Below are 14399 nucleotides of genomic sequence, written 5' to 3'. Positions count from 1 at the left end.
TGCTGAAATGTATAGACTCAGCCCTGTCCATAATCAAGGTCAAAACACAGTAGGGCATTCTATCGGGTTGTAAAGGCTCCTGCTAGAATTGAAATGGAGACATTGGGAATGAATGTAGTATGTTTTAGTGTTCCTTGGTTTGTTTTATGTGGTGTGTGTGTGTGTGTGTGTGTGTGTGTGTGTGTGTGTGGGGGGGGGGGGGTTCTTACCTCGACGGAGATGTGATTTTCCCCCCGTATCGTATCTCGGTCCCCACTGCTGTCCAAAGCTGTCCAACATAGAATAGAGTAGAATAGTAAGATTAAACGAGAACTTACCAGTTCGAAGTTTGATCGTTATTTTATGAGGAGTACATTGAGGGAATACGTGAAGAACCCCGCCAGGACGCATGCGTGTCATTCTTCAAAGCAGCGGTGTGAAATCACAGATAACTGTAATGACTTAAACATAGTAAGATTAGAGAAGAAATACCAGTTGAGTATATGATCATGGGTGGGAGCGGAGGGCACGTATTCCCTCAACGTACTCCTCATAAAATAACGATCAAACTTCGAACTGGTAAGTGCTCGTTTAATCTTACTATTTTACTTCGGAGTCACGTGAGTGACTACGTGAAGATTTCAAAGCTCTGTGATTTCATGCCGTGGAAACGAGTCCATGCATCACATCTGCCTTAATGACTGTAGGAGGAATTGTGTCAACATAATTTAGACATGAATCCGACATTGAAATCCATGAAATTTATTAACACAAAATTATAGCCCCTATTTATGGGGTAAATTAAATGACAGAACTTAAAATTGTTTCTGCAAACTTTCCAGGTTTAATGACTGGTTTATGACAAAATAGTTGGAATGTTTTTTCCCCTGACCATCCTGCTGCCTTGAGGATTTGGTCCATTGGTACATCCAACTGCATAGCTGCCGATGTAGCTGCAGCCCTGGTGGAATGAGATTTAAAAATATTAGTATCCACCCCAGCCTGTATTAGAACCTGTTTCAGCCATCTTGAGATGGTCTGGTCCGTCACTCTTTTGTGTGGTTGCTTATGGCTGACTAAAAGTGCCTTCTCATTGCCTCTGATGATTTTCGTGTTCTCCATGTTTAACGACAAATGTCTTACTATACAGAGACGATCATCTGTTGGGTAAGACCTAAATTCTATATTGAGGCCTGCTGATCCCTGTCTGTTCTGCTTTGCTAATTCATAAATATGTAACGTAATATTTTCAGATGAAGAAGTCATGTTGTCCAGTCTTAATTTATGTAATGACTGTACCCTTTGTGCCGTGACCAATGCCATTAGCATGACTGTTTTTAATGTCAGTCTATGTAGGGACAGAGCTGTTGCTGGAGACCAATTCCTGAGTATCTTCAGGACAATACTCACATCCCATATTTGAGAGTACCTGGTTCTTGGGGGATTGGTATTAAAAATTCCCCTCATAAGTTTTGTTACCAGTGGGTGAGTCCCAACAGAGCGACGCTCTGTTCCTTGCCATAGATAAGTTGATAGGGCACTTCTGGCGCAGCTGATGGCACTATAACTGAGCCCCTCTTCATAATGGAGGCCTGCCAGGTATTCCAGAACAGACGGGATGTTCATGTCTCTGTAGGTTATGCTGTGTTTGTGAGAATACATCTCCCACTTCCTGATATAGACCAGATACTGTTTTTTGGTGGACTGTCTGTGGGCCGCCGAAATCATGTTCACTGTTCGGTCCGTCAGTCCCAGGTGTAGTAGTGTTATTTTTAAACTCTACAAATTAATAAATTCAAATAGTTATGGCATGGGTGACTATCCCTAGTTACGGGATGAACCAATAAGTCCGGTCTATTCTGGATGGTGATACATGGTTCTAATACCATGTTCAGTATCACTGGGAACCATGGTTGAGTAGGCCAATCGGGTACTACCAAAATACCAGACGCAGAGTCTTGCTGTATTTTCATTAATACCCGACTGATGAGGCAGAAAGGAGGGAATGCATAAATAAACAATTTCCCCCAATGCAGCGAAAATGCATCTGTCGCCGCTGCCCCAGGGTCTGGTTCCCACGAAACATAGTTTGATAACTGGTGATTAAGCCTGGATGTGAATAGTTCGATATCTGGTGTTCCATATCCTGCTGTAATATCAGCAAATACTTTTTTATTCAACATCCATTCGGTGTTTTCATTAAATTTGCGTGACCTGGTGTCTGCCACTAAATTTAGTTTACCTGGTAGGTAAGTAGCTGATATCCAAATATCTCTCTGGATACACCACTGCCAAATTGTATTAGCCAGATTGTCACATGATGTCGATTTGTTCAATCTGTAGTCTAACATGCTGGTGATATGACCCAGTACAATATGACTTTAGGCCATAGAATTCACCCAACATTTCCAGGTAGTTTATGCCCAGTGTTAGTAATAATGATGCCTCTTGAGCAGTCCATCTACCTCCACAGCTGGAGATGGAATTGGTGGCACCCCAACCAAGTGCACTGGCTTCAGTTTGTAGCACCATAGAAGGGTTGCTGTTAATGATTGGATTGAAACAAAGCCAAATGTTATCTATCCACCATTTTAGTTCCATTATAGCTTTGATTGGTAGCTTCATTGGTCTGTCAAAATGACCAGCACTGATTTTGAGTGCTTGTATTTTTGCTCTTTGTAAATTTTGGTAATGTAAAGGTTCAAATTGTGTGGCTGGAAAAGCAGCCACCATTTTGCCAATTACTTTTGTTACCAATCTGATGGACGGTTTACTGATGTCAATGAGGTTATTGCAAGCCTCTATTAAGTCTATAGCCTTTCCCTTTGGCAAAGTCACCGACATGTGAACTGAGTCAATGGTGAACCCCAAATAGTCCATAGTAGTGGAAGGCGTTAATTTAGATTTAACTGGATGGATAATAAACCCCAGTTTTTCAAATAACTGTTTTGTGGCTGCTACAATTTGTTTGGCCAATTCCAAAGTTTTGCCCACAATTAGTATGTCATCTAGATATGCCATGACCATGTATTTTCGTTTCCGTAGAAAAGCTAGGGCTGGTTTCAAAATTTTAGTGAACAGCCTGGGGGCTGATGTTAATCCATTTGGCAGCGCTCTATACTGCCACTGCTGTCCCATCCAGTTGAATTTTAAGTAACATCTGTGGTCACCTCGTATAGGCACTGCCATCTTTTAAATCGATGCTAGCCATGAAGTAACCTTTGGAAATCAATTGTTTAGCAGTAACAAAGGTTTCCATTTTAAAATGAATATATTGTACAAATGTATTCAATTTGGTCAGATCTATGATGATGCGACAACCACCATCTTTTTTGTTTTTGGTAAAGATATTGGACACGAATTCTAGCGGTTCGTGTTGGGATTTTTCAATTACCCCTTTTGCGTAAAGCCGCTCCAGTTCAGCATGCGCTTCTGATTTTTCTTTACCGGAAAGTACGAACTTTCGGTTCGGTATATGTTGAACTGGAGGGCTGTACTTGTGTATAAATTCTATTGTATATCCCTGGATACTGCTTAAAATATAAGTATCGGTAGTTAGCATACTCCATGCATCCAGAAAGGAGTGTAATCTCCCCCCAACCTCCATGGTCCCTGCAATTTGTAGGGAACCAGACCCACCTACCTCCATAGTTACCAGTGGCAGGTTTACTTATTTTTGTAAATCCTTCGTTGATGTTGAGGCGTCGGTATCTGGGTTTGTGGGTTGGTTGATGTTGGCGGTTTGCGTATCTTCCAAGAAGGCCGGCCTGGGCCATGGCCTAAAAAATACTCATGTTCGGTGTACCGGACCTTCGAGCTTTCACCAGTCGGTCTTGTTCTATTGGTGGGTGCGTAAGGGTGCTGTCTATGGCCGTAGTGGGTTTTTGATGAAGTCCCTTTTATGAGTCCCAGGGTTTTTGCTTCCTCATCGAGCTCCTTGACTTGCTTTGATAGGTTACCTCCAAATAGTAGTATTGGTGGTTTTATGTTTCCAGGTTTGCACAGACCCGCGAAATTCGGGTTTAAAGTAGGTCGGATGGCACTCTTCCTAGAAACATAGAAACATAGAAATTAGGTGCAGGAGTAGGCCATTCGGCCCTTCGAGCCTGCACCGCCATTCAATATGATCATGGCTGATCATCCAACTCAGTATCCCGTACCTGCCTTCTCTCCATACCCTCTGATCCCCTTAGCCACAAGGGCCACATCTAACTCCCTCTTAAATATAGCCAATGAACTGGCCTCGACTACCCTCTGTGGCAAGGAGTTCCAGAGATTCACCACTCTCTGTGTGAAAAAAGTTTTTCTCATCTCGGTTTTAAAGGATTTCCCCCTTATCCTTAAGCTGTGACCCCTTGTCCTGGACTTCCCCAACATCGGGAGCAATCTTCCTGCATCTAGCCTGTCCAACCCCTTAAGAATTTTGTAAGTTTCTATAAGATCCCCTCTCAATCTCCTAAATTCTAGAGAGTATAAACTAAATCTATCCAGTCTTTCTTCATAAGACAGTCCTGACATCCCAGGAATCAGTCTGGTGAACCTTCTCTGCACTCCCTCTATGGCAATAATGTCCTTCCTCAGATTTGGAGACCAAAACTGTACGCAATAATCCAGGTGTGGTCTCACCAAGACCCTGTACAACTGCAGTAGAACCTCCCTGCTCCTATACTCAAATCCTTTTGCTATGAAAGCTAACATACCATTCGCTTTCTTCACTGCCTGCTGCACCTGCATGCCCACTTTCAATGACTGGTGTACCATGACACCCAGGTCTCGCTGCATCTCCCCTTTTCCTAGTCGGCCACCATTTAGATAATAGTCTGCTTTCCCGTTTTTGCCACCAAAATGGATAACCTCACATTTATCCACATTATACTGCATCTGCCAAACATTTGCCCACTCACCCAGCCTATCCAAGTCACCTTGCAGTCTCCTAGCATCCTCCTCACAGCTAACACTGCCCCCCAGCTTAGTGTCATCCGCAAACTTGGAGATATTGCCTTCAATTCCCTCATCCAGATCATTAATATATATTGTAAATAGCTGGGGTCCCAGCACTGAGCCTTGCGGTACCCCACTAGTCACTGCCTGCCATTGTGAAAAGGACCCGTTTACTCCTACTCTTTGCTTCCTGTTTGCCAGCCAGTTCTCTTTCCACATCAATACTGAACCCCCAATGCCGTGTGCTTTAAGTTTGTAAACTAATCTCTTATGTGGGACCTTGTCGAAAGCCTTCTGGAAGTCCAGATACGCCACATCCACTGGTTCTCCCCTATCCACGCTACTAGTTACATCCTCGAAAAATTATGTAAGATTCGTCAGACATGATTTACCTTTTGTAAATCCATGCTGACTTTGTCCAATGATTTCCCCACTTTCCAAATGTGCTGCTATCCCATCTTTAATAACTGACTCTAGCAGTTTCCCCACTACCGATGTTAGACTAACTGGTCTGTAATTCCCCGTTTTCTCTCTCCCTCCCTTCTTAAAAAGTGGGGTTACGTTGGCTACCCGCCAATCCTCAGGAACTACTCCAGAATCTAAAGAGTTTTGAAAGATTATTACTAATGCATCCACTATTTCTGGAGCTACTTCCTTAAGTACTCTGGGATGCAGCCTATCTGGCCCTGGGGATTTATCGGCCTTTAATCCATTTAATTTACCCAACACCACTTCCCGGCTAACCTGGATTTCACTCAATTCCTCCAACTCCTTTGACCCGCGGTCCCCTGCTATTTCCGGCAGATTATTTATGTCTTCCTTAGTGAAGACGGAACCAAAGTAGTTATTCAATTGGTCCGCCATATCCTTGTTCCCCATGATCAACTCACCCGTTTCTGATTGCAAGGGACCTACATTTGTTTTAACTAATCTCTTTCTTTTCACATATCTATAAAAACGTTTGCAGTTTATGTTCCCTGCCAGTTTTCTTTCATAATCTATTTTTCCTTTCCTAATTAAGCCCTTTGTCCTCCTCTGCTGGTCTCTGAATTTCTCCCAGTCCTCCGGTATGCTGCTTTTTCTGGCTAATTTGTACGCATCATCCTTCGCTTTGATACTATCCCTGATTTCCCTTGTTATCCACGGATGCACTACCTACCCCGATTTATTCTTTTGCCAAACTGGGATGAACAATTTTTGTAGTTCATCCATGCAGTCTTTAAATGTCTTCCATTGCATATCCACCGTCAACCCTTTTAGAATTAATTGCCAGTCAATCTTGGCCAATTCACGTCTCATACCCTCAAAGTTACTTTTCTTTAAGTTCAGAACCATTGTTTCTGAATTAACAATGTCACTCTCCATCCTAATGAAGAACTCAACCATATTATGGTCACTCTTGCCCAAGGGGGCACGTACAACAAGACTGCTAACTAACCCTTCCTCATTACTCAATACCCAGTCTAAAATAGCCTGCTCTCTCGTTGGTTCCTCTACATGTTGATTTAGATAACTATCCCGCATACATTCCAAAAAATCCTCTTCCTCAGCACCCCTGCCAATTTGATTCACCCAATCTATATGTAGATTGAAGTCACCCATTATAACGGTTTTGCCTTTGTCGCACGCATTTCTAATTTCCTGTTTGATACCATCTCCAACTTCACTACTACTGTTAGGTGGCCTGTACACAACACCCACCAGCGTTTTCTGCCCCTTAGTGTTTCGCAGCTCTACCCATACCGATTCCACATCCTGCAAACTAATGTCCTTCCTTTCCATTGCGTTAATCTCCTCTCTAATCAGCAACGCTACCCCACCTCCTTTTCCTTTCTCTCTATCCCTCCTGAATATTGAATATCCCTGGATGTTCAGCTCCCAGCCTTGGTCACCCCGGAGCCATGTCTCCGTGATCCCAACTATATCATAGTCCTTAATAGCTATCTGCACATTCAACTCATCCACCTTATTACGAATGCTCCTTGCATTGAGACACAAAGCCTTCAGGCTTGTTTTTACAACACTCTTACCCCTTATACAATTTTGTTGAAAAGTGGCCCTTTTTGATTTTTGCCCTGGATTTTCCGGCCTGCCACTTTTACTTTTCACCTTGCTACCTATTGCTTCTACCCTCATTTTACACCCCTCTGTCTCTACGCTCACACATTTAAGAAACCCTTTCCCTTTAACTCCATCCTCCACTAGCCCATTCGACACCCTACCCCCCTTATTCAGTTTAAAACCACCCGTGTAGCAGTGGCAAACCTGCCTGCCAGAATGCTGGTCCCACACCTGTTAAGATGCAATCCGTCCCTTTTGTACAGTTCCCCCTTACCCCAAAACAGATCCCAGTGATCTAAGAATCTAAATCCCTGCCCCGTGCACCAGTTCCTCAGCCACACGTTCAGGTCCCGTATCTCCCTGTTCCTGCTCTCGCCAGCACGAGGAACTGGAAGCAAACCGGATATAACAACCCTGGAGGTCCTGCTTTTCAGCATTTTTCCGAGCTCTCTAAAGTCACGCTGCAGAATATTCATCCCCTTCTTGCCGATATCGTTTGTGCCGACATGCACTACCACTTCCGGATGTTCACCTTCGCCCTTGAGGATTTTCTGCACTCTGTCCGTGACATCCTGGATCCTGGCACCAGGAAGGCAGCACACCATCCTCGCATCCCGTCTGTTGCCGCAGAAACCCCTGTCCGTACCTCTCACAATGGAGTCTCCCACTACAATGGCGTTGCCTGCCTTAGGCCTTTTTGGTTTTGGCTCAACAGCCCTATTCGCATCACAAGCCAGTCCGCCGCCCAGTGTAAACACCTCTTCTGTCCCGACAGCTTCTAAGTGGGCGAACCTGTTCACAAGAGGTACAACACCCGGGGAAGTTGGCATTCCATGCTTCCCTCCCGTTCTCACTGTCTCCCACCTTCTCTCTTCCAGTACCTTAGGTGTAACAATCGTACTGTAGGACTTGTCGAGGAACGACTCCGTTTCTCGGACGAACCGGAGGTCATCCACTTGCTTCTCCAGTTCCCCAACACGGCCCTTCAGGAGCTCTACCTGGATGCACTTTTCGCTGATGCTGTTTATCTCATAGTGAGTGTTGCAAAGCAATGCCAGTGCATCCTGTTGGTCCTGCGACATGTCCTTCTCATCCACTGTGCGGGTGAATGATGTTATCCCTGCTGTTAGGAGTTTTAATACCTTTTGGAGTTTGATATCCATGCCTCTAACTCCTATTCCAATATGTTTCCATATACAAGTATTTACTACAGGAACATTCAGGGATATACAGTTACCCGGTGCCAGGTGCCTTGACGTGGTGTCCAATACAGCCTGTTCTTGTAGCTGGTTAAAGGACATATAATCTATACTCGCAGCTAGTTTTTGCTCCAGGTTTTGGCCAGTCTGGTCTGGCTGTATGAAGTTGGACACCATGTCCAGTAGATTTTCACGTTCCTGCACCCCCTGCACACTTGATTTCTCTTCTGCAAACCCCTCTTCAGGATCAGCCCAGTACTGACCCCCAGTGCTCCCCTCTGATGAGGGAGAAGCACTGTGCAGCCCTACAAGAGGTGCTGCTGTGGGTTTTACATAGAGCCCACAGTGACTCGACTCCATCTCCCGGAGCTTGTCACGTTGGAGAAAATGCTCCACACACCGCTCCATCCGGCTCCAGCGGGGTGGAACTACGTTCCCCCGCAGCGGCAGTTTAAAAGCCGGAACCTGCAGGTAAGTGTTACTCTGCGGTCTTTTTGTGTTTCCCATACCGATTTACAGGTGGGGAGCATGGACAAGTCGAGCGGGAGCTCTGAAAAGCGGTCTCCCACCAGGGACCCGTGAGCTCACGATGTTACCGTCCACAGGGCCTGTAGCCGAAGCCTTCGAAGCGCCGATGTCGGATCGCAGCCGCGCGCCACCACAGCGCTCCGCGCTCCGAAGTCGGCCAGCACCGCGATGGCGACTGGAACCCCAGGTCGAATCTGGTTGGATGCCGCCGGCTCCATCGTGGAGTTGGCGGCCTTTCCTGGAGATTGACGTGCGCTCCAAGCTGCGGGAGTTTGCGATCGCAGAGCCTGCGAACCCTTTGCCGGGGATTGAAGTTCCAACCGCAGAATTTAACATGGAGAAGCCCGCGGTCTCTGGTAAGAAGAGGCCGACTCGGGAGCTCCAAACTGTGAAGAGTTTCAACCTCCCCGATGTGGGAGTTTTTATCAGCCCGAAGAGGGCTTTGGTTGTCGGCTGCCGGACCATTGATCGCGCCAACTGCGGATGGTTCGACTGCTGAGACCGAGGAAGAAGTTTGAACTTTATTGCCTTCCATCAAAGTGAGGAATGTGGAGTCCACTGTGGTGGATATTTATGTTAATTTATATTTGGTTGTGTGTCTTGTTGCTTTTCACGTAGTATGGCTGTCAGGTAACTCATTTTTCACTGAACCTTAATTGGTATATGACAATAAACTGAAACCTTAATATTTCACCAAAAAATGCAAAACCACGGCCCGTGAATGCAAGTGGTAGAAGCGAATGGATAAAAACGGTCCCTTTAACCACAGGCCTGAGATGGTCTTAAAATAATCGTGTATGCAATTCACTTTCCTTTCAATGGGCTTGTGACTTCCACCTCTGGTCATCCACAAACATGGAGTATATATTCTTGACATATACTGGCACAGTCATCATCACAAAATTTGTAGATTTTTCGAAGCCGCTGTGTTCTCTCAGCACTTCTGAGAAATTCTCTGCTGGTAACCTGTCTCGGCCAATTATCTCATTTCCGTGGACACAGGAACTGGTCAACTGCAACTTTGATCTATTTCTTGTTAGCACTCCGATAACGCGTGTGTTCTTCTTTGTTCTAAATCTGAGTGTGTTTTACCTCGCTATCATGGATTTTTTCATCCAACTGTCCTAAGCAGTCTCATTCTACTTTTCTTTGTATCATGTTCACACTGGATTTGGGCCTGCCTCTTTGTAAGGTACGTTGAACAATCTTTGTTCGAAGCATACCAGGGCCCTATGCCCAAACTCTATCTCCGCTACACCAACGACTAAATTGGTGCTACCTCCTGCACCCACACACAACTCACTGACTTCATCCATTTTACCACTAACTTCCATCTGGCACTCAAATAAACCTGGACCATTTCCATAATTTTCCTACCATTTACTAGACCTCACTATCTCCATCGCAGGTGATGGACTACTGACCGACATCCACTATAAACCCACTGACTCCCATGGCTAACTGGACTACACTTCTTCCCACCCTGCTTCCTGCAGGGACTCCATCCCCTACTCCCAATACCTCCGTCTACGCCGCACCAGCACCCAGGATGAGGTGTTCCACACAAGGGCATCATTCTTCAGGGAACAGGGGTTCCCCTCTTCTACTATAGATGAGGCTCTCACCAGGGTTTCTCTTATGACTACTTTGTGTGAGGGATACTGAGTTGGATGATCAGCCATGATCATATTGAATGGCGGTGCAGGCTCGAAGGGCCGAATGGCCTACTCCTGCACCTAATTTCTATGTTTCTATGTTTCTATGTGTGGTTAGAATCCTCCCATGTTGCAGGATGGAAATTGAGAACTGTACTAATGCACTAATGGAACATTGTTTCAAGCAACACCTGACCCACCTCCTCACCTCATTGTTTGGCTGTTTTTTTACCAAAATTCTTGATTCAGCAATCCCAAGGCCAAATGATGCTCTTGTCAGGAATAACCATATGTACTGATGCATTACCTGTGAACACAAGTGAAATGTCATTGGACAATAGACAATAGACGATGCCGGAGTATGCCATTCGGCCCTTCATGCCAGCACCGCCATTCACTGTGATCGTGGCTGATCATCCTCAATCAGTACCCCGGTCCTGACTTTTCACCATATCCCTTGACTCCACTATCTTTGCATCCAGAGAGTTGGCCTCCGCTGCATTCAGAGGAAGAGAATTCCACAGATTCAGAACTCTCTGGGTGAAAAAGCTTTTCCTCATCTCCGTCCTATATGGCTTACCCCTTATTCTTGAACTATGGCCCCCGGTTCTGGACTCCCCCAACATAGGGAAAATGTTTCCTGCCTCTAGCATGACCAATCTCTAAATGATCATATATGTTTCAATAAGATCCCCTCTCATTCTTCTAAATACTCTGGTATTTAGAAGCCCAGCCGCTCCATTCTATCAACATATGACAGTCCCGCCTTCCCAGAAATTAACCTCATGAACCTGGCTGCACTCCCTTAATAGCAAAAATGTCCTTCCACAAATGTGGAGACCAAAACTGCACACAATGCACCAGGTGTGGTCTCACTACGGCCTTGTACAACTACGGAAGGACCTCATTATTCACTGCCCGCATGCTTACTTTCAGTGACTGATGAACAAGGACCCTCATTCCCGTTGTACTTCCCCTCTTCCCATCTTTTTTAAAATTGTTTTAATTTTTTTTAATGTTTTAATATTTTATTTATTAGAAGTGAGTACAATGCATTGGTACAAAAACGATGTTAACATATTACATTCTCTGTACAACTTCCCTTTTTTTTAAAGAGAGAAGTGAGAAAGGAGAGAAGAAAAAGAGGTTGTGAAAAGTGAAGAATAGATTAGTGAGCGTGGGTGAAAAACCAATAAAGAAAAAGTGAAAGAGAAGGAATAAGTGAAGACGGAGAGCAGGAGGGAGATTATTCCATTACCACAGTGAGATGGTTTTTAAAAAAATATTCTAAATCATATTTCACCCATACCTGAAACTGTTGGTTTTCATGATACTATGTCACCACATGAATCCAAGAAATCAATAAATGGGGACCAACTCCTTAAGAATAGGTCTTGTTTGTCTATTAGGAGGAGTCTCATTTCTTCCAAATGTGCTGTGTCCAGCATATTACTGATCCACATTTTAAATGTTGGTATATTAGCATTTTTCCAAAATTTAAGTATAAGTTTTTTTGCTGTTATTAACCCATAATTGAAAAATGAGTTTTGGTGTGTATTTAATTTGTTCCCATCTCCACTTACTCCAAATATAATAATTTCAGTGTTAGGTTCCATTTTTGTCTTAAATAGCTTTGAGGATATATCAAATATATCACACCAAAATCTATAAAATTTTGAACAAGAGACAAATGAGTGCGTAATGTTGGCATTTTGAGAAAGACATTTATCACAGATGGGAGAAATATTTGGATAAAATTTATTCAACCTAGTTTTGGAATAATATAATCTATGTAATATTTTAAATTGAAGTAAGTTATGTCTAGCATTGATCGAACATTTATGTATATGTATCAAATATTTTTCCCATGTTTCTTTTGAGATTTGTATCATTAATTATTTTTCCCAGTCTTCTCTAATTGCCTCTGTTGATGGTAATTCTATATTTAAAATACTGTTATACAAGTATGATATTAATTTTGTTGACTCCGCATTGATATGCATTACTTCTTCCAGTGGGTCTAAAATTATACTTTGGAATCTTGGTATATATTTCTTCATAAAGTCACATACCTGTAGGTATTTAAAATATTGATTGTTATTCAATTTAAATTTTGATTTTAGTTGTTGAAATGATAATAAATTTCCCAATTCATACAAATCACCTACGTTTTTAATTCCCACTTTTTCCCATTGTTTATATGTTTTATCCATACCAGGTGGTTTAAATACTGGGTTATTCACTATTGGTGTTAACACTGATACATTTCTTAATTTTAAAGTTAATTTTATTTGTTTCCAGATTCGTATTGTATTTTGTATAATTGGATTCTTCTTATATAACATATTATTCAGCTTTATTGGGGAAAAATGATCGCTCCTAGACCGTAGGGGGCGCAATCCTCTTTCTCCATTCTTATCCATTCCAAATGTTGAGCAGAACTGTCCAACCAATAAATTATATTTGTAATATGTACTGCCCAATAACAGTATAGAAAATTAGGTAATGCAAACCCCCCCACCTCTTTGGGTTTGCACAAGTGGTTTCTTTTAATTCTATGTGCTTTATAATCCCAAATAAAATTAAAAATATTCGAGTCTAATTTAAAAAAAAAGTGTTTTGGTATATATATCGGTATAGATTGGAATAAATATATTATTTGTGGTAGCGCTATCATTTTTATAGCGTTTATTCTGCCGATTAGTGACAGTGGGAGCGTTCTCCACAATTTAATCAGTGAATCAAATGTATTTAATAATGGTATAAAATTAGCATTAAATAATAATTTATATCTTCTAGTAACTTGAATACCCAAATACTTAAATTTTTCCGTTGCGATTTTAAATGGAAATTTTAATAGGTAATTCGCTTTCTGGGGTTTTAATGACATAATTTCACTTTTATTCCAATTTATTCTATAACCAGAGAGAGAGTCAAATTCCTCAATTAGATTTAATAGATTCGGGATGCTCGTTTGGGAGTTTGTAATATATAAAAGTATATCATCTGCATATAGTGATATTTTATTAATAGTATCCTTAGTATTATATCCCTGAATATCCGGATGCCTTCTTATCCTTTCAGCAAGCGGCTCTATCATAAGTGCAAATAGCAGGGGTGATAAAACACAGCCCTGCCTATTGCCCCTCGATAATTGAAATTTTGAAGATAATATATTATTAGTTAGTATTCTTGCCGTTGGTTTATCATATAGTAATTTAACCCATCTGATAAAATTCTCTCCCATATTAAATTTTTGGAGTACTTTGTATAAATACTGCCATTCTACCTGATCAAATGCTTTCTCTGCACACAGAGATATAACTGACAAGTCTTCCTTTTCCGGTTTGTATGAATACATTATATTAAAAAGGCGTCTCAAATTGTTAGATGATTGCCTTTTAGGTATAAACCCCGTTTGGTCCGGATTTATCAATTTATTAATATATTTACTCAATCTTCTTGCTAAAGTTCTTGCTAAAATGTTCTGATCTGTATTTAGGAGTGATATGGCTCTATATGAGCCCGGTTCTTCTAAGTCCTTATCTTTTTTAGGTATTAACGTAATTGTGGATTCGGCTAATGTTTCTGGTAATTTATTTTCGGTAAAAGCATATTTATATTACTTAAATAACCGTGGTACCATTAACTCCTGGAAATCTTTATATAATTCATTATTAAAACCATCTGGTCCTGGCGTTTTCCCATTTTTCAGCTCTTTTATTGTTTCACTAATTTCTTCCCTTGTGATCTGTGCTCCTAATTCCTCTTGTTCCAAAATATCCAATTTTGGCAGATTACAATTATCTAAAAAATCTACAATTATATTGTCTTCTATTTTAGTTTTAGACGTATACAAGTTTAGATAAAATTGGGCAAACCTTTTATTAATATCCTGGGGTAACGTTAATAGTTCCCCATTCTCTGATTTGATTTTTAGTAATCGTCTTTTCCTTCTCCTGTTTCTTCAATTGTCTAGCGAGAAATTTATGTGGTTTATCACCAAATTCAAACTGTGCCTGTTTTGTGATCTGAA

The sequence above is a fragment of the Amblyraja radiata genome, chromosome 21, assembly GCF_010909765.2.
Source record: "Amblyraja radiata isolate CabotCenter1 chromosome 21, sAmbRad1.1.pri, whole genome shotgun sequence".
NCBI lineage: Eukaryota > Metazoa > Chordata > Chondrichthyes > Rajiformes > Rajidae > Amblyraja > Amblyraja radiata.
The sequence above is the reverse complement of the archived record's forward strand: the minus strand, read 5'-3'. Positions refer to the sequence as shown.